We start from the raw sequence: 18,932 nt of genomic DNA, 5'->3' as shown, positions 1-18,932 counted from the left end.
AAAGGATTAAATTTGATAGATTCATTAGGTGCATCCCTAATTGCAAACAATACCAATGGGATTCCTTTATCCCAATCCTCTGGATAATCTTGACAATACGCCCTCAACAATGTCTTTAATGTCTGATGCCACCTTTCTGACGCTCCGTGCGATTATGGATGGTACGCATTTGATTTAAATTGTTTTATTCCTAAACTAACAATAACTTCTTTGAATAACTTTGAAATAAAATTCGATCCTTGATCCAATTGAATTTCCGTGGGTAGTCCATATCTAGTAAAGAATTTAAATAACTCCTCCATAATCCTTTTAGCTGTAATATTACGTACTGGAATGGCCTCTGGAAACCTAGTAGACACATCCATTATCGTCAAAAAGATATTGATTCCCACGTTTTGTTTTCAGAAGCTGTCCTACACAATCGATTAGGACCCTCGTAAAAGGTTCCTCAAATGCTGGAATGGGTATTAAGGGCGCTGGTTTTATTACTGCTTGAGGTTTCCCTATCACTTGACATGTGTGACATGATTGACAAAATTTAACTACATCTTTATGTAGTCCAGGCCAATAAAAATGTTTCTGGATTTTAGCTTGAGTTTTCCTTATTCCCAAATGACCTCCCACTGGTACCTCATGTGCAACTTGCAACACCTCCTTTCTGTACCCTACCGGCAATACTGCTTGATGAACTTCTGCCCACTTTTCATCCGCCTGCATAGTACAGGTCCCCGTTTTCTCATCAAGGCATCACTTTTACGGTAATAACACTGTGGTATACTCTCAGATTCCTCTTCCGTATATGCTTTCTGATATATCCGTTTTATTTCTACATCTTTCTGTTGTAACTCCGCCAATTTTCCTGAACTAAAAATATCCGCCTCATCCTACACCTGTTCTTCTTTTTCAACCATCTGATCAAAAATCGTTTCTGAAGGGCAGCACGGTGGCCTAGTGGTTAGCACAACCGCCTCACGGTGCTGAGGTCCCAGGTTCGATCCCGGCTCTGGGTCACTGTCGGTGTGGAGTTTGCACATTCTCCCCGTGCCTGCGTGGGTTTCGCCCCCACAACCCAAAAATGTGCAGAGTAGGTGGATTGGCCATGCTAAATTGCCCCTTAATTGGAAAAAATAACTGGGTAATCTAAATTTAAAAAAAAAAAAATCGTTTCTGATAATTGCACTTCAACTTCATCTTCACTCTGATTTCTCCTCTTGTCTTAACCTGTGACTTTGCGATCTTGTTACTACACAATCTGGAAATATCCCAGGATATTCGTCCTTCAACACTTCAGTTGTCTGATTTTCCACTGGCTTATCAACCACAGTAGGCATCACTCCCACCTGCGATCCAGCTGTATCATTACCCAAGATAAACTGTATTTCTGGACAAGATAGTTTATCTATTACTCCTACTACCACTTCACCACTCTTCACTGGACTTTCCAACCGTACCTTATATAATGGAACGCTACTCCTCTCACCCTGAATTCCACATATCATCACCTTTTCTGGCTACATTCTTTCCAAACTACATCATTCCTCACTTCTTACCGTTAAAGATTGACTAGCCCGGTATCTTTTAAAATTGTGACTTATTTACCTGCGCCTCCTGATACACATGAGTAAACTTTACCCACACAAGTAAATTCTTTGAAGACATCTGGCACCATCTTAACAATTACTTCTGGAACAGGCTGTACAATCGTTTGCACCTCCTTCGTTCCCTTGGGCTTTCCTTTACCACTCTAACAAATCCCACCATTTTATCCTGTTTTACCACATCAGCCTTTACATGGCCTAGTTTATTACAGTGAAAACATTTGAAACTTTTCATGTCTCTTCCACCCTCCTGGATTTCTTTTTTAATCTGAGGTACACTCTCTTTATTGTCTCCCATCAGATCACCTTTACCTTTACCACTCGAGTATTTCTCATGCCCCCAGTTTCTGGGGACCGGCCGAAACTGATATCGGAAACCAATCTTTGATTTATGAACTAAGTCATAATCATCTGCCATTTCTGCTACTAATCTCGCAGTTCTAACCCTCTGTTCTTCCACATGAGTTCTCACTACATCAGGAATTGGATTTTTAAACTCCTCCAAAAGTATAATTTCTCTGAGAGCTTCATACGTTTGGTCTATTTTCAAAGCCCTTATCCACCTATCAAAATTACTCTGTTTGAGCCTTTCAAACTCCATGTATGTTTGACCAAATTTTTTCCTTAAATTTCTAAAACTTTGTAAGCTTCAGGCACTAGCTCATGTACACTTAAGATGGATTTCTTCACCTCCTCATACGTTCTAGATACCTCCTCCGGTAGTGATGGAAACACTTCACTAGCCCTACCTACCAGCTTTGTTTGAATCAGTAATTCAAACCCCCACGGTAGCCTTGTGGGGGCGGCACGGTAGCCTTGTGGGCAGCACGGTAGCCTTGTGGATAGCACAATTGCTTCACAGCTCCAGGGTCCCAGGTTCGATTCCATCTTGGGTCACTGTCTGTGTGAAGTCTGCACATCCTCCCCGTGTGTGCGTGGGTTTCCTCCGGGTGCTCCGGTTTCCTCCCACAGTCCAAAGATGTGCAGGTTAGGTGGAGTGGCCATGATAAATTGCCCTTAGTGTCCAAAATTGCCCTTAGTGTTGGGTGGGGTTACTGGGTTATGGGGATAAGGTGGAGATGTTGACCTTCGGTAGGGTGCTCTTTCCAAGAGCCGGTGCAGACTCGATGGGCCGAATGGCCTCCTTCTGCACTGCAAATTCTATGATATCTATGATAATACCCACATGACCTGTGGCCATTGCAGTTGTTTAGCTACTTTTCAAATGAAATGAAAAAGCCTTCTACCTCCTTCTCGTCAAACCTTGGCAATGCTTGGACATATTTAAATAGATCCCCACCATGTCTTCGACTATGGCACTCTGTCTCATTATCCTCATCCATCTCCTCCAACTGTACGTGTCCATTTGTGTCTGCCAATTTGAACTGATTTTCATGTTTCAGAGACATTTTCCGAAGTTCAAACTCTCTCTCTTTTTCCCTTTCCTCTCTATCTTTGTTTCTTTCTTCTCTCTCCATTTCTTTTTCCTCTCTATCTCTATCTCGTTCTTTTTCTTTCATTGCATATTCAAGCCGCTTTAATTCTTTTTCATGTTCAAGTTGCTTTAATTCTTTTTCATGTTCAAATTGCTTAACCTGCAACTGGAACTTTGCCATATCTAATGACTCAGAATGTATCACAGGCAAACGTAAATGCGCAGATACCGCGTTAATTACCTCATCTTTTCGTATTTTGCTAGGCAGTGTTAACTGCAATGCTTTTGTCAAACCTAACAATCTGTTTTTAGTCTCTGAAAGTAAGGTATCATGTGTTACCGTGTCCACCCCCAAAAACATCTGAGCCTCCGAAAGAGCCATTGTTCACAACACTCTCCCCACTTAAACTAAAATACCACACCGGAAAAGCAACAATCCTTCACTGTCTTTAAGTTCACAAAAGCCAATCCAATAGATAGACTTTTATCCCCTTCGAGCCCCCAATTGTTATTGGAGCGGTCTTTCCAGAACCCCAAAATGTATCATGGAGTTCAACCAACCTCCCCCTTTAATGGATTGTTGCTTTTGAAGCCCACGGCTTGTTCTCCAGGTGTGGTATTACAATTATGGACACGTGGGTTTTTAAACACAAAACAATGTTTATTCCATAAATTCAACTTAACTTTTAAATAAACATTGGATCACTTACCACCCCTTACTTCAAAGATAACCCGAAAATAATACAACACTAAATAATCCCTCAAAATGTTCCTTCAAACCTCCAAAAGACTTCACCTTTAACAACAGACGTGAGGTGACATTCAATATACTTGTAGTCTTTAGATTTTCAGACATCAACAGACCAGTTCTCTGGTTTATTCTTGCAGCTTTTTGCAAAACACACAAACACTCCCAGCTTTCTCCTCAAACCTGAAACCAAAAGCAGAAGTCAGCTCAGCTCAACTCCCCCCCCCCCCCCACCTCCCTCCCTCCCGCCTCTCCCTCCCTCCCTCCCTCTGCCTCTCCCTCTCCCTCTGCCTCTCCCCCCCTCTGCCTCTCCCTCCCTCCCTCCCTCTGCCTCTCCTCTCCCTCCCTCTGCCTCTGCCTCTCCTCTCCCTCCCTCTGCCTCTCCCTCCTCCCTCTGCCTCTCCCTCCCTCTGCCTCTCCCTCCCTCTGCCTCCTCCCTCCCTCTGCCTCTCCCTCCCTCTGCCTCTCCCTCCCTCTTCCTCTCCCTCCCCTCTCCCTCCCTCTGGCCTCTCCCTCCCTCTGCCTCTCCCTCCCTCTGGCTCTCCCTCCCTCTGGCTCTCCCTCCCTCTGCCTCTCCCTCCCTCTGCCTCTCCCTCCCTCCGCCTCTCACTCCCTCCCTCCTCTGGCTCTCCCTCCCTCTGCCTCTCCCTCCCTCCGCCTCTCCCTCCCTCTGCCCTCTCCTCCCTCTGCCTCTCCCTCCCTCCCTCTGCCTCTCCCTCCCTCCCTCTGCCTTCCCTCCCTCCCTCCCTCTGCCTTCCCTCCCTCCCTCCCACTGCCTTCCCTCCCTCCCTCCCACTGCCTTCCCTCCCTCCCTCCCACTGCCTTCCCTCCCTCCCTCCCCTGCCTCTCCCCTCCCTCTGCCTCTCCCTTCCCTCTGCCTCTCTCCCTCCCTCTGCCTCTCCCTCCCTCCCTCTGCCTCTCCCTCCCTCCCTCTGCCTCTCCCTCCCTCCCTCTGCCTCTCCCTCCCTCCCTCTGCCTCTCCCTCCCTCCCTCTGCCTCTCCCTCCCTCCCTCTGCCTCTCCCTCCTTCCCTCTGCCTCTCCCTCCCTCCCTCTGCCTCTCCCTCCCTCACTCTGCCTGTCCCTCCCTCACTCTGCTTGTCCCTCCCTCTGCCTCTCCCTCCCTCCATCTGCCTCTCCCTCTCTCCATCTGCCTCTCCCTCCCTCCCTCTGCCTCTCCCTCCCTCCCCTTGGGATTTGTCAAAACATCCCTCCTCTGTTGAGGCGGGCACGGTACGGGTGGCATGGTGGCTTCACAGTAGTTAGCACTGTGGCTTCACAGCGCCAGGGTCCCAGGTTCGATTCCCGGCTTGGGTCACTGTCTGTGCGGGGTACACGTTCTCCCTGTCTCTGCGTAGGTTTCCTCCGGAGGTTCTGGTTTCCTCCCACAATTCCCGAAAGACATGCTGTTAAGTAATTTGGACATTTTGAATTCTCCCTCTGTGTACCCGAACAGGCGGCGGATTGTGGCCACTAGGGGCTTTTCACAGTAACTTCATTGCAGTGTTAAAGTAAGCCTACTTGTGACAATAAAGATTATTGATTCACGGGGGTCCCTATACTCTGCCCCCATGACGTTCCTGAGGTTGAGCTGCGTTTGTTTATTGTGCTGGGATGTCTTGTTATATTCATGTGCAATTTACAGGCTATGTCAGAGCTCCCAGTTTATCACTTTCTAGGCTGGGTGTAAAAGGTTAGCTCTCAACCCTGGCTGCTGGTGGTTAGCACGGTTAGCTGATGTTTGATGCATTTTTGCCTCCAGTTTATGGAGCAATTACTCAGGATTTAACCGCGTAAAAATGCTTTGATGCCAGTCACGCGATGAATCTTATGGGATTTTGCTCCTGCCATGGAAGATTTTCATTCTGCACGGAATTGAAATAGCTCTGACTGACAATAGTTTCTCATAATTTACTTAATCAGGATAACATGATGGCAGTAGAGAAAAGGGCAACCGGCATCAGCAAGGCACAAACAGAATCCATATGAATATATGAAAAATACAATAAAGGATTAATCACTAATAGGTGTAATCTACAGATTACCATATAGTGTCAGGGGAGGAGAAAGAAATATGCAGATAAATTAAGAGAATTGAGTTTAAAAAAAAACAATCATTGGGGGGGGGGGGGTCAACTGGCATTGTGGTTAGCACAATTGCTTCACAGCTCCAGGGTCCCAGGTTCGATTCCGGCTTGGGTCACTGTCTGTGCGGAGTCTGCACGTTCTCCACGTGTGTGCGTGGGTTTCCTCCGGGTGCTCCGGTTTCCTCCCACAGTCCAAAGATGTGCAGGTTAGGTGGATTGGACATGCTAAATTGCCCTTAGTGTCCAAAATTGCCCTTAGTGTTGAGTGGGGTTATGGGGAGCGGGTGGAGGTGTTGACCTTGGATAGGGTACTCTTTCCAAGAGCCGGTGCAGACTCTATGGGCCGAATGGCCTCCTTCTGCACTGTAAATTCTATGATAATCTATGATAATCTTGGATAGAAGATGTGGGTAAAGAGAATGGTGTTCTTGCCACATGTGCTGGACTCTCTAACCTTTAAATGTAAGGGAAGATTCGCTATTTGATACAGTAATGGGGAATAAACTGGAACAGGTCCAATAGATTATAGGGATTAAGGGTTATGGTGTTCGGGCCGGAAAGTGGAGCTGAGTCCACAAAAGATCAGCCATGATCTCATTGAATGGCGGAGCAGGCTCGAGGGGCCAGATGGCCTACTCCTGCTCCTAGTTCGTATGTCCTTATATTAGTGATCGTTTCATATGCTTTAAGATGACAGAGCAAAGGGCATAAGTACATCAAAATCCAAGTTAATAGATTGGAGAAAAGTTGATATCGAGGGGGCTGAGGATCGAACTTGGGGGGTGGAATAAGATGGGCAACTATATTGGCAAATAACGATGTAAAAGAACAGTGGGAAACATATAAAACAGTGTTCAGAGTGCAGGTAAAATATATCCCACTAAAAGGAAAGGCTAAATACTAGTGGGACCCCATGGCTGAACAAAGACATAAAGGAACAATTAAAGGTTAAGAAAGAGACAAACATTGAGTGCACGATGAGAGAGAATGTGGAGAGATTGGGAGAGGTAAAAAAAAATTAGAAAGGCAAAGTGGAACAATGAAATTGCCGAGGAACAGAAATTGAAACAGCAAATACAAGCAGTTCAATAAAAGGAAGGCGGTGATGGGAATAGGATCATAAAGATAGAAACAGGACAATATCAATAATTGTTTTGCTTTGCTGTTTACAAGGGAGATAGAACAGGTGGATATAACAGTGAAAGGTGGTCTGAGTAATGGGATCAGTACATTTAAAGTTTTTTTTAAAAAGTCGATGGGCAGCATGGTGGCGCAGTGGTTAGCACTGCTGCCTCAAGGTACTGAGGACCCGGGTTCTATCCCGGTCCCAGGTCACTGTCCGTGTGGAGTTTTCTCATTCTCCCAGTGTCTGCATGGGTCTCGCCCCCACAACCCAAAGATATGCAGGGTAGGTGGATTAGCCACGCTAAATTGCTCCTTCATTGGAATTTTTTTTTAAAAACGTCAATGTATTGACTAAGCTAAGAAAACCCTGGGGACAAGGCTCCTGATCCAACTGGACCGTGCATATATTCAAAAATAATCTAGGGAAGAGATAGCCGAGGCATTACGACTCATTGTCTGTGAGACAGTCTGAGGTTGTGAAAGGAACTGCATAAATGGAAAGTCTTTGAAGTTCAGTTGCAATTATTTTGTCAGCAAGCAGCAGATGAGACAACCGACCAGAGAATCTTGTTTGGGTGGTGTTGATTAAATGAGGAATGTCAGCAAAGAAACCAGGAAAATCTTGAGACCTTCTACATCCACTTGTTCGGACAGATTAACTTTTTATCCAAAAGATGGCACTTTCAAAACCGTGCAGTAATCCTTCAACTCTGCCTAGATGTGTCGATGAGGTTTGAACCCACAAATCCTTGGCTGAGAGCAGAGAGTGTTGCTGAGTGAGCCAAGTTGACACACCAACAACTGGCATATCACGAGATTTACTCACTGACCAATCAGTCAAGTTATTAGTCTCGGAGGAATTTTGCGGTTAGCATTATTCTCTCCAGTAGTGTGTAGGAGGTTTGTGGGTTGAAAGGTCAATTTTTAACTAGTGAGCATGTAGGAATGGTTGTCTAAAGAGCGCAGAGCAATGAGCAGCACAACGTGAAACACGCTGCAGCGTAACATCAGAATTAATATTCAGAGTTGGCGAGTGAAGATGTGAATAGGAAAATAGAACATACAGTGCAAAAGGAGGCCATTCGGGCGATTGAGCCCGCACCGACCCACCCAAGCCCCACCTCCACTCTATCCCCGTAACCCAATCACCCCCCCCCACCCCCCCACAAACCTTTTTGGGCACTAAGAGGCAATTTGTCATGGCCAATCCACCTAACCTGCACGTCTTTGGATGTGGGAGGAAACCGGAGCACCCGGAGGAAACGCACGCAGACACGGGGCGAACGTGCAGACTCCACACAGGCAGTGACCCAGCGGGGAATCGAACCTGGACCCTGACGCTGTGAAGCCACAGTGCTAATCACTTGTGCTGCCTTATAATTAACATAGTAAGAAGTCTTACAACACCAGGTTAAAGTCCAACAGGTTTGTTTCAAACACGAGCTTTCGGAGCACGGCTCCTTCTTCAGGTGAAGAAGGAGCCGTGCTCCGAAAGCTCGTGTTTGAAACAAACCTGTTGGACTTTAACCTGGTGTTGTAAGACTTCTTACTGTGCTCACCCCAGTCCAACGCCGGCATCTCCACATCATGGTTATAATTAACATGATGACTACTTTGACAACCCCCCCCTTCTCTCTCAATACAGTGAGTAGATGAATCATACAGGTCAGGAAAATCCCAGGTTTCATCCCTTGTAACCTGACTGGAGAAGTGATCAGGTTATTGCCATTGGCCCTTCTGCCCCGCTGTCAGTGAAGGGAGGATTGACTACGGCTTTGCGAAAATGTACAGCACCAAAGGTGGGCATTTGAGCCATCGTGTCACTGCTGACTGAAAAAAAGTTATCCAGCCGAATCCCACTTTCCAGCTTGGTCCGTAGCCTTGTCGGTTACAGAACCTCAAGTGCATATTTTTCAAATGCAGTGAGGGTTTTGAGAAGCCATTACCTCCTTTCAGGCGGAGTGCCAGATCTCCACCACCCTCTGGGTGAAAAAAAAATTCTGCTTTAAACCCAGTTTAATTAAATATGTGCCACCTGGTTAGTGACCTCTCTGCTAAGGGAATTGGGTCCTTCCAATCTGCTCCATCTAGGTCCCATATTATTTCGTCTCCTCCCAGCTGATCTGTTCCAAAAACCCCCAGCCTGCGCAAGCATTCCTCATAGCTAAAATTCTCCAGTCCAGGCAAAGTCCTCTTAACTCTACCCTGTACCCTCTCTGGTGCATCACTTCTGTAGTGCAGTGACCAGAATTGTATCCAGTGCACTAGATGTGGCGTAACTTCAGTGTTATACAGATCCAACACAATCTTCCTGCTCTTGTGTATTAATAAGAACATAAGAACTAGGAGCAGGAGTAGGCCATCTGGCCCCTCGAGCCTGCTCCGCCATTCAATTAGATCATGGCTGATCTTTTGTGGACTCAGCTCCACTTTCTGGCCCGAACACCATAACCCTTTATTCTTCAAAAAACTATCTACCTTTACCTTAAAAAAATTTAATGAAGGAGCCTCAACTGCTTCACTGGGCAAGGAATTCCATAGATTCACAACCCTTTGGGTGAAGAAGTTCCTCCTAAACGCAGTCCTAAATCTACTTCCCCTTATGTGAGGCTATGCCCCCTAGTTCTGCTTTCACCCGCCAGTGGAAACAACATGCCCGCATCTATCCTATCTATTCCCTTCATAATTTTAAATGTTTCTATAAGATCCCTCCTCATCCTTCTAAATTCCAACGAGTACAGTCCCAGTCTACTCAACCTCTCCTCGTAATCCAACCCCTTCAGCTCTGGGATTAACCTAGTGAATCTCCTCTGCACACCCTCCAGTGCCAGTGCGTCCTTTCTCAAGTAAGGAGACCAAAACTGAACACAATACTCCAGGTGTGGCTAGTAAAGGAAAGTACCTGCTATGGGTTTTTAACTATACCATACTGCCCTGCCATCTTCAGAAACCTGTGAGCATGCACTGCAGGATTCTTCTTTTCCTCTACACTTCTCAATATATTATTTATTGTGCCTTCCCTAGGCTTGTTTGTCTTCCCCAAAAACATGTTCTCATACTTCTCTGGGTTGAATTCTATTTGCAACTTCTCTGCCCATCTGATCAGTCCATTGTAATATCCCTGCACTCTGGCTTTCTCCCTCACTGTCATCCCTATAACTAGCTTTGCAAACCTCTTAATCATGCCCCCTACATTTAACAACACCCTAGATAGACCATAAGTCGTTGGAGCAAAAGTAGCCCATTAGGCCCATTGAGTCTGCTCCACCATTCGTGGCTGATCTGATGTGACGAACCTCAACTCCACTTTCCCGCCTTATCCTCCTAATCCTCGATTCTGTTACTGATTAAAAATCTGTCCACATCAGCTTTGAACATACTTAAGGTCCAGCCTCTAAACCCCTGCAGTAAAGAATTCTACAGATTCACTACCCTCTGAAAGATTTGCCAGAATAATTGGTAAGTCCTACCAAAAGCAAGAAAACTAGGACTGAGCTCTAATAATATGAATGCATTTAAGGGAAAACTAGGTAAGTACATGAGAGAGAAAAGAATATAACATTAGAACGACAATTAGATGAGAAAGGATAAGAGGAGACTCGAGTAGAATTTAAATACTAGCATGAGCTGGTTGGGACAAGTGGCCTGTTTCTGTGCTGTACAGTATGCTCCTTGTGATTGTATCAGTGAAAGAACAGGGGAGTTCTCCCAGTGTCCTAGCCAATACTTACCTAGCTTCACTAAATCAGATTAGATAAAATCATTCGACAAAAGTAAGCCATTCAGCCTATTGTACCTGTGGCTCTTTGGTAGTTATCCAGTTAATCTCTCTCCCCTGCTGTTCCTTAATCCTGTAATGTTTTTCCCTTCAAGTGTAAATGTTATTATTGAATCTGTTTCTACCACCCTTTCAGGCAATACATTCCACATCTCACAGGTTGAACTGAGCAGCACTTCCTCAGTACTGCACAGGAGCGTCAGCCTTGATTTGTTTGCCCTGTAGAGGGGACTTGAAGCCAAAATCTTCTGACTCGGACAAAGTGCTACCTACTATGCCATGGCTAACACACAAAATACCAGCATCTTTAAGTTCTCCACCGAACTGATCTCCCTCTTCTTGATACCATTCCAGTAAATCTCTTTTGCACCCTCTCCTAGACTATGACATCCTTCCTAAATATTGCATCCAGAACTGATCACAATACTCCAACTGAAGCATAACCAGTGGTTTATAAAGGTTTAACATAACTTGCTTATTTGTACTACACGACTATATTAATAAAGCCAAAGATTTCTGAATTTGACTTGCTTCATTCAGAGATGTTGGTATATATACCCCTGGGTCTCTGTTGCTGCACCCCTTTGAAATTGTATCAGTTAGTTGCGACCCAGGGCAGGGAAATCTGAGTGTGGTGATAGAGGACCAATTGTGAGTTTCGGGAAGTAAAGGAATAAGAACAAATAGAACACAAAAAAATTACCTATTTTCATTCTTCCAATCACTATCTAGTGACCACTGCCCCAGAGTAAGCATATGTGGACATCAGTTGAGAAAGGATGCAGGGCCCTCCTGTCAATTACTGGCACTGGTCAGTTCTCATGCATGTTGGGTGGCTTAGTGAAATACACAATGGCAACTGGCAATTGTGGAACTGTAACCAGGCGAGAGTTGATGCCTTTCGGAGAAGGGATGGGTAAGAAATTGCCCTGGCACCTCTCCTGATGGTGATCATTGCAGTGGCGCTGACTACACGGGCACATCCTTCATTTGGAAACTTAGCCAATGCGACGTTTGTGAAATATTCAATTGTATTATTTTTCACAGCCAGAGGAAATTCTGACTCCAGCAGCAGTTTCTGGGTGGTGATCAAAAGCAGGAGCCTCTAATCGAAATTTTCCTTTTAAATCTGGGTGCGCTAAAGTCCACTGTGGCCCCCTCTCCATTGTGCCTCAAAAGATTCAAATGTGTACTAGGAATAAACCCATGACTTGCTTGGTCTTACATGACACATCACCTGCTGTATTTATCACTTTTGAAACCATTTAAACTTTAGAAAAGCACTTGGATAATTTGTCAGTTAATTATGGTCTTCGGGGTGCCATGACATGTTGGGTTATCCAGGTAGGTTTGCATGACCCAGTGCTCCCATCAAGGAGTTTTGTAGACATGGAGCGTTGGACTGGGGTGAGCGCAGTAAGAAGTCTTACAACACCAGGTTAAAGTCCAACATGTTTGTTTCAAACACTAGCTTTCAGAGCACTGCTCCTTCCTCAGGTGAATGAGGAAGGAGCAGCGCTCCGAAAGCAAGTGTTTGAAACAAACATGTTGGACTTTAACCTGGTGTTGTAAGACTTCTTACGGAGTTTTGTTGAGGCTAAGAACTAGCAAGTGTGAATCCGAGTAATAGGTGACATGTTGGAAGTTGCGACCCAGGGTGGGGAAATTTGAGTGGGCTGCTGGAAGACCAATTGTGAGTGTCAAGAAGTAAAGGAATAAGAAGAAGTGGAACATTAACCAGGAGAGAGTATGAACAGAAGAGGGAAAAGCAAGAAATAGAAAGGTATGGAATAAATTATACTATAGAGGGCTCGGAGCAGGCAGAGTTGGAGCTCGGAACATAAACATTTTTGAAGCAGTAACCCGATTTCATCGAATTTTGATGCCCCTCCTAAGCACGGTAACCCATATGTGGGGTTCATTTTGAAAAAAGCCATATCAATAAAGTGAAGCAAAATTGCAATCTTTGCATTCAATTTGAAATATTGTTTGAAATTATGTAATGATAAGTCCTACTTTAAATAGAAGTTACAGCAGAAGGTGTTCCTTGGCAATTAGGGTATCAGCTGAATGTGCACTGTCTCTCGAGATGGCTGGTTAACTGTGCAAGTGTATTGCATCAACAAAGAGAGGGAACTGTTTGCAGCATTAGCTGTAGCATTTTGTTTTAACTTTAAGCCTACTAAATTGCACTATGCTGATGCATTGTATTCTTCCACATTCACAAATGTCAGCTGGCAAACCTCAAGTAACCAGGCAACGATGATGCGCCACCCCAAGCTATTTTTGATGTTATCAATCTACCTGCAGCTCTCTCTGGGGAACCTCCTCTTTCTGTAGGGACCATGCGGTGCTGCACCATTGTTTTTGTGTTTGCAACGGATTCACAAATGTGATTGAATCTCTCCATTCATTATGCAGATTGCGGGCAGCAATTAGGATGGCAATTCCTTTGTGAACTGCAGTGGGGAAGAGGCCGGGAGCAAAACGGGCTTGGTGCTCATTGTTGGCTGACCGTGCCTCTGTCTGGGGGTGAACTGAAGGAAGAGAGAGAGAGAGAGATGATAGATTTTCTTTCTTGCAGCCACATCCTATGCACTGGACAGTTGAAGAATTGGGTATGAATGGACCTTCCTTTGGATGTTCTGAGGCTTTGGTGTGATACAGGAAAGTGCTTGATGAACTGGAAGGCAGATATGTGCCATTTGCTTTGCCTTCGATGCAGCCTTAAATGAATCCAATCCAGTGGCTTCAGGGAGATGCTTTTTTTTTAAAAGAAAAAGAAAAAGCCATGTTTAAACACGGGATAATTACTGAATGATGTGGCTAAAAACTGCTCTAGAAAAAAATTTAGCGTTTCTGTCTGATTGGTGAATAGGTCTTTTAGCATAGTTTAAGTTTCTGGTTCTGGAATTGGGAGTTGAGCCAAGGATAGGTGTCTCCGAGAAGCTGTATCAAAGTGTGCTATCTCTGGATTCCATTCTGCTTTTACAGCAAATGCATTTTAATGTTCTAGTTGCAGTTTATATTTCTGTGTTTGTTCTTCCTTGTTTTCAAACCCCTCCATATCCTCATCCTCTACCTGTTTCAGCCCTCACAACTCTCCTAAGCTTTTTGTTCTCAAAATCTTGTCTCTTGTGATCCCCGAATCTTAATCGCTGCATGCTTGGTGACTGTGCCTTTAGCTGCTTAAACCCTAAGCAATGGAATCCCCTCCCTAAACCTTGCTTTTCCCCATTTAACACGCTCCTTGAAGCCCAACCTTGGCCAAGCTTTTGGTCATCTGACCAAATATCTCCCAATGTGGCTTTGTTTGAACTTTGTTTCCGAACACTTGTGCAAAGGACTTTTGGAATGTTTTAGTGTGTTAAAGTTGCTATATAAATGCAAATACTTAAATGCCACAGGAACATAATCAGATATGTTTTTGATTTTGATTTTTGACCTCACTGGGCAATACCTTTTATGCTAAACCTGCATGCAAGTTAAATAACAGTCAAGGTCTTTTATTTGTGTAGCCTCTGAGTGAATGGGTAAAACAGGACCATTAATTGAGGCCAGTAAGGGTCAGAGATGAAAAAGTAGCTGCCTAGCATCATTTATTAAATGGCTTTTAATGGATTTAAGTATGAACTCAGAACGATGGGGGACTATAAAGAGCTGGTAATGCAATAAGGTCGTAAACTAAATCCTTGGACACAAAAGTTAATACTCTCTTATGGTAATTGGGAGCATTTTTCCTCTGTCTTTTTACATGCTAAATATGGTATAATAGGTTTTTTCAATGAATAAGCCAAAAGCACTGAAGCAACTTTGTCGGATTAGCTGATCTTAGTTGGGACACTGTACTTGGCATCAGCCAACTGGGATAGAATGGCAAATTGGCCATTCCTGCCTCACTTTGTTACCCAGCAATCTACGAAAAATAATCATTATTGTCACAAGTAGATTTACATTTGTTTTTATAAGTTTAGAGTACCCAATTCATTTTTTCCAATTGAGGGGCAATTTAGTGTGGCTAATCCATCTAATCTGCACATCTTTGGGTTGGGGGGGCGAAACCCACGCAAACACTGGGAGAATGTGCAAACTCCACACGGACAGTGACCCCGAACCGGGGACCTCAGAGCCTTGAGGCAGCAATGCTAACCACTGCTCCACCGTGCTGCCCATAAGTAGGCTTACATTAACACTGAAATGAAGTTACTGTTAAAAGCCCCGAGTTGCCACATTCAGCGCTTGTTCGGGTAGACGGAGGGAGAGTTCAGAATGTCAAAATTACCTAACAGCACATCTTTCGTGACCTGTGGGAGGAAACCGTCGCAGACACGGGGAGAACGTGCAGACTCCACACAGACAGTGACCCAAGCCGGGAATACAACCTGGGACCCTGGAGCTGTGAAGCAATAGTGCTAACCACTGTGCTGCCGTGCTGCCCCACGGTAGCCTACTGGGAATGTGTGGTGCTGACTAAAGGGTTGGATCACCAATGATGCCTGTAGCAGCTGAACAGCTGTCAAACATTGGCTGTCACAGCTCACATGCTGCATTCTCTCTCCCTCCCCGACAGAGGCATTTTCTGTTTTTGTTTCATATTACAGCATCCGCAGTACTGGAGGTTGCCTCGCACCTTTGCTATTGTAGGTGCCTTGCTCTTTTGCATAATTGGTTGAGAAAATTTGAATTATGAAGTGGAATTGGAGAAACAGCGTGAATCAGAACTCGATTAATGTTCCTATTTGAATAAAGCTAATTCACGCAAGTTCAGAATAAGTTATACACTTGTATCATTTGAATTGTGCTCCAGAAATGTTACTGAGTTAAACACCAACTTATGTTTATATGGCACAATTAACATCAAACATCCCAAGGTGCTTAACATGATCATTTTAAAACAAAGTATGACACCGAGCCACATGAGATTTTAGGCCAGACGATTAAAAGCTTGGCAAAAGAGGTTGGTTTTAAGCAGTCTTAAAGGAGGACAATGAGGTAGGGGAGGTATTTCAGAGCATGGGGTCTAAAGAGGTGAAAGCTGGCCAGCAATGATGGCGTGCTTAAAATCAGTAATGCTTACAAGAGGCCAGAATTAGAGGAGTACAACAAAGCAAGTTTTAAATAGGCCATTTGAAAGTCAAATGTTTACAGCATCCAAATGAAAGTGTTGACTTGGAGAGCTTCGTTTGAAGTAGTCTCAACTGACTTTACGCTGAGGTGAGGAATCATAGAATCCTGACAGTGCAGAAGGAGGCCATTTGGCCCATCGAGTCTGCACCGACCCTCTGAAAGAGGTCCCTCCCTAGGCCCACTCTCCCCCCTCCCCAGCATCCCCATAACCCCACCTGTCGTTTGGACACTAAGGGGCAATTTAGTATGGCCAATTCACCTAACCTGCACATCTTTGGACCGTGGGAGTAAACCGGAGTACCCGGAGGATAGTTACACAGACACAGGGAGAATGTGCCAACTCCACACGCACTCATCCAAGGCTAGAATTGAACCCGGTCCCTGGTGCTGTGAGGAGGCAGTGCTTATCGTTGAATTTACAGTGCAGAAGGAGGCCATTCGGCCCATCGAGTCTGCACCGGCTCTTGGAAAGAGCACCCTACCCATACCCTCACCCTATCCCCATAACCCAGTAGCCCCACCCAACACTTAGGGCAATTTTGGACACTAAAGGAAATTTTAGCATGGCTAATCCACCTAACCTGCACATCTTTGGACTGTGGGAGGAAACCGGAGCACCCGGAGGAAACCCACGGAGACACGGGGAGAACGTGCAGACTCCGCACAGACAGTGACCCAAGCCAGGAATCGAACCTGGGACCCTGGAGCTGTGAAGCAATTGTGCTAACCACCATGCTACCGTGCTGCCCTAGAGGTTATATCCTAGAGGTTAATTTTAACAACCTCATGCCTAGGAAGAGAGAAATGTTTGTGGGGATTTATTTGTCCATTTCTTCAGCATAACTGTTCTGCAAGGTCAAGGAAGAAAGGTTACTTATGCATCTGGGAAGATATCTGAGAGATGGAGCTGTGGTGCTGTCCTGATTAGGAAAAGCTGTGTGGGGTAAATGCAAGTACAACCAAATTCATCGTAGAAAGTTATAATTGGAGCTAAAAGTGAACCATGCTTTCTGAATTAAAAACAGAAAATGCTGGATAAACTCAGCAGGTCTGGCAGCATCTGTGGAACGAGAAATAGAGTTAACGTTTTGAGTCCGTGTTGCTCTTCTTCAGAGCTTGAATTGTTGCTTGGTAGTACAATATTGCTTGCGAGAAAAAGTACATGTTGAAGCTTTTCTTCTTGCATTCATCAGACAGCTAGCAAGAATATTAATAGCAAAGGGAACAACAATTTATATTACATGAGAAGAGAGTGCTGATTGGTTAGCACATGGACTCTGATTAGCAGAGATGTTGCCATGGAGAATGCACCAGGGAACAATAAACTGCCAAGTTTTTGTTCAATTTCAAACCAAGCAGGTCAACTCTGATTGGTCACTGCATTGCCATGGGAAATGAACCAAAAAAATGTCTGTCCCTCTAAGCTGTTTTACGTGGGTGTTGGGGGCATGGAGCTGGGTCCCTCCCATAGTGTGTTGGGGCTTGGGGGGAGGGGGGGGGTTTGAGGGCATTGGAGATTGGGATGCCATTTAAAAATGGCGTCCCAATCTCGCGCAAGGGACAGCACAGTGATTAGCACAGTTGCTTCACAACGCCAGGGTCCCAGGTTCGATTCCTGGCTTGGGTTACTGTCTGTGCGGAGTCTGCACGTTCTCCCCGTGGCTGCGTGGGTTTCCTCCGGGTGCTCCAGGTTTCCTCCCACAGTCCAAAGATATGCAGGTTAAGTGGGTCGGCCATTCTAAATTGTCATTAGTGTCAACAAGGTTAGGTGGGGTTATGGGGATAAAGGGGGTAGGATGGAGGCGTGGGGCTTAAGTTAGATGCTCTTTCCAAGGGGCGGTGCAGATTCGATGGGCCGAATGGCCTTCTGCATTGTAAATTGTATGATTCGAAGCTGTAAGCCAATTTGAGATAGTCGGTCAGTCACTTACGAATGCTGGAAGCTATATCGATATTCACACACTCAGCCCTTTCTGCGTAGATAGAAGGAGCATGTCCAAACATTGCACCTTTTTCGACAAAACAAAAGCTTCGGGGAATGGATACTGAACTGGCGAGGTCATAGAAGGCAGAGAGTAGCAATGGAAGAGTGCTTTTCTGATTGGATGGCTGTGACTAGTGGTATTCCGCAGGGATCAGTGCTGGGACTGTTGCTGTTCGTCGTATATATAAATGATTTGGAGGAAAATGTAACTGGTCTGATTAATAAGTTTGCAGACGACGCAAAGGTTGGTGGAATTGCGGATAGCGATGAGGACTGTCAGAGGATACAGCAGGATTTAGATCATTTGGAGACTTGGGTGGAGAGATGGCAGATGGAGTTTAATCTGGACAAATGTGAGGTAATGCATTTTGGAAGGTCTAATGCAGGTAGAGAATATATAGTGAATGATAGAAACCTCAAGAGTATTGACAGTCAGAGAGATCTAGGTGTACAGGTCCACAAGTCACTGAAAGGGGCAACAGAGGTGGAGGAGGTAGTCAAGAAGGCATACGGCATGCTTGCCTTCATTGGCCGGGGCATTGAGTATAAAAATTGGCAAGTCATGTTGCAGCTGTATAGAACCTTAGTTAGGCCACACTTGGAGTATAGTGTTCAATTCTGGTCGCCACACTACCAGAAGGATGTGGAGGCTTCAGAGAGGGTGCAGAAGAAATTTACCAGGATGTTGCCTGGTATGGAGGGCAGTAGCTATGAGGAGAGGTTGAATAAACTCGGTTTGTTCTCACTGGAACTTTGGAGGTTGAGGGGCGGCCTGATAGAGGTCTACAAAATTATGAGGTGCATAGACAGAGTGGATAGTCAGAGGCTTTTTCCCAGGGTAGAGGGGTCAATTACTCGGGGGCATAGGTTTAAGGTGCGAGGAGCAAGGTTTAGAGGAAATGTACGAGGCAAGTTTTTTTTACACAGAGGGTTGTGGGTGCCTGGAATTCGCTGCCGGAGGAGGTGGTGGAAGCAGGGACGATAGTGACATTTAAGGGGCATCTTGACAAATACATGAATAGGATGGGAATAGAGGGATTCGGACCCCGGAA

General features: G+C 45.2%; 1 protein-coding gene across 4 annotated transcripts in view; it reads left to right on the top strand.

The window, feature by feature from the left end:
• The window catches only part of znf592 (zinc finger protein 592), a 197,809-nt gene that overhangs the window by 1,720 nt on the left and 177,157 nt on the right, over window positions 1–18,932 (top strand). The window contains exon 1 of one of the 4 annotated variants that reach the window (XM_038784205.1): window positions 13,103–13,387. The exons of the other annotated variants lie outside the window; for them this stretch is intronic. The gene's annotated coding sequence lies outside the window, so the exon portion shown is untranslated. Of the gene's footprint in view, window positions 1–13,102; window positions 13,388–18,932 lie in introns of those variants that run through there. 4 annotated transcript variants of the gene reach the window in all.

The sequence above is a fragment of the Scyliorhinus canicula genome, chromosome 24 (genome assembly GCF_902713615.1).
Source record: "Scyliorhinus canicula chromosome 24, sScyCan1.1, whole genome shotgun sequence".
NCBI classification, from domain to species: Eukaryota; Metazoa; Chordata; class Chondrichthyes; order Carcharhiniformes; family Scyliorhinidae; genus Scyliorhinus; species Scyliorhinus canicula.
The sequence above is the reverse complement of the archived record's forward strand: the minus strand, read 5'-3'. Positions and strand labels throughout refer to the sequence as shown.